This window comes from Lipotes vexillifer, unplaced genomic scaffold (genome assembly GCF_000442215.2).
Source record: "Lipotes vexillifer unplaced genomic scaffold, Lipotes_vexillifer_v1.1 scaffold261, whole genome shotgun sequence".
NCBI classification, from domain to species: Eukaryota; Metazoa; Chordata; class Mammalia; order Artiodactyla; family Lipotidae; genus Lipotes; species Lipotes vexillifer.
Window position 1 is genome coordinate 159,774 of NW_006778216.1, and position 1,697 is coordinate 161,470.

General features: G+C 39.5%; 1 non-coding gene across 1 annotated transcript; it reads right to left on the reverse strand.

The window, feature by feature from the left end:
• Nucleotides 1-280: 280 nt before the first annotated feature.
• TRNAE-UUC (transfer RNA glutamic acid (anticodon UUC)) lies at nt 281-352 on the reverse strand. Its single transcript has one exon. It is a non-coding gene; the product is annotated as a tRNA-Glu (tRNA).
• Between the last annotated feature and the right edge of the window lie 1,345 nt (nt 353-1,697).

Sequence of the window (1,697 nt, forward strand, 5' to 3'; positions counted from 1 at the left end):
TTTTTATATTTTTCCATTACAGTTTATCATAGGATACTAAATATAATTCTCTGTGCTATACAGTAGGACCTTGAGTTTATCCATTCCATATATAATAGCTTACATCTGCTAACCCTAGCCTCCACCCCATCTATCTCCCAACACCCTCCCTGTTGGCAACCACAAATCTGTCCTCTATGTCTGTGAGTCTGTTTCTGCTTCGTAGATAGGTTCATTTCGTGTCATATTTTATCTTATTTATTTATTTTTTGGCCATGCTGCTCAGCTTGTGGGATCTTAGTTCCCTGACCAAGGATCGAACCTGAGCCATGGCAGGGAAAGTGCCAAGTCCTAACCACTGGACCACCAGGGTGTTCCTTGTGTCATATTTTAGTTTCCACACATAAGTGATACCATATGGTTATTTGTCTTTCTCTTTCTGACTTGGTTCACTTAGTATGATAATCTCTAGTTGCACCCATGTTGCTGCAAATGGCATTATTTCATTCTTTTTTATGGCTGAGTAGTATTCCATTGTATATAGGTACCCCATTTTCTTTATCCAGTCATCTGTAGAAGGACATTTAGGTTGTTTCCATGTCTTGGCTATTGTGAATAGTGCTGCAGTGAACATAGGGGTGCGTGTATCTTTTTGGATTAGAGTTTTTTCTGGATATATGCTCAGGAGTGGGATTGCTGGATTATATGGTAGCTCTATTTTTAGTTTTCTGAAGAACCTCCATTCTGTTCTCCATAGTGGCTGCACCAACTTACATTCCCACCAACAGTGTAGGAGGGTTCCCTTTCCTCCATACCCTCTCCAGCATTTGTTATTTGTAACGTTTTAATGATGGCCATTCTGACCAGTGTGAGGTGGTGCCTCATTGTAGTTTTGATTTGTGTTTCTCTAATAATGATGTTGAGCATCTTTTCATGTGCCTATTGGCCATTTGTATTTCTTCTTTGGAGAAATGTCTATTTAGGTCTTCTGCTCATTTTTCCATTGGGTTGTTTGTTTTTTTGTTTTTGAGTTGTATGAGCTCTTCGTATATTTTGGAAATTAAGCCCTTGTCTGTTGCATCACAAATATAAAAACATTCTTAACTTCTGTTTTTGGAAACCAAAAAAAAAACCAAAAACCCTACCTTATTCCAAAATCATAACTAACAGTAAAAGGCAAACTTCAGACTGGGGAAATGTTTTACAGACAATGGGTTAATATTTCCATTATGTAAAGAACATAAAATTGATAATAGACTAAGAACCCAATAAATGGTCAAAGGAGACAGATGAAACACAATGAACATGGAACATTCTCTACCTCACAAGTAGTTAAGGAAGTACAAACTAAAAGAAGCCATTTATACCCTCTCAAATATAAAGTTTAAAAAAACTGGTAACCCCAAAAGCTGCCGTTAGTGTGAGCAATGGATACTTCTGCATTTCTGGTGGGAAAATGACTTGCTAAAAATCTTTCTTTTGGAAAGCAATTTGGCAGTATGCATCAAAGGCTTAAATAATGTCCAGGCCTGGGACTTCCCTGGTGGTGCAGGGGTTAAGAATCCACCTGCCAATGTAGGGGACACGGGTTTGAGCCCTGGTCCAGGAGATCCCACATGCCTTGAAGCAACTAAGCCCATGCGCCACAGCTACTGAGCCTGTGCTCTAGAGACCACAAGCCACAACTGCTGAGCCTGCACTCCACAACTACTGAAGCC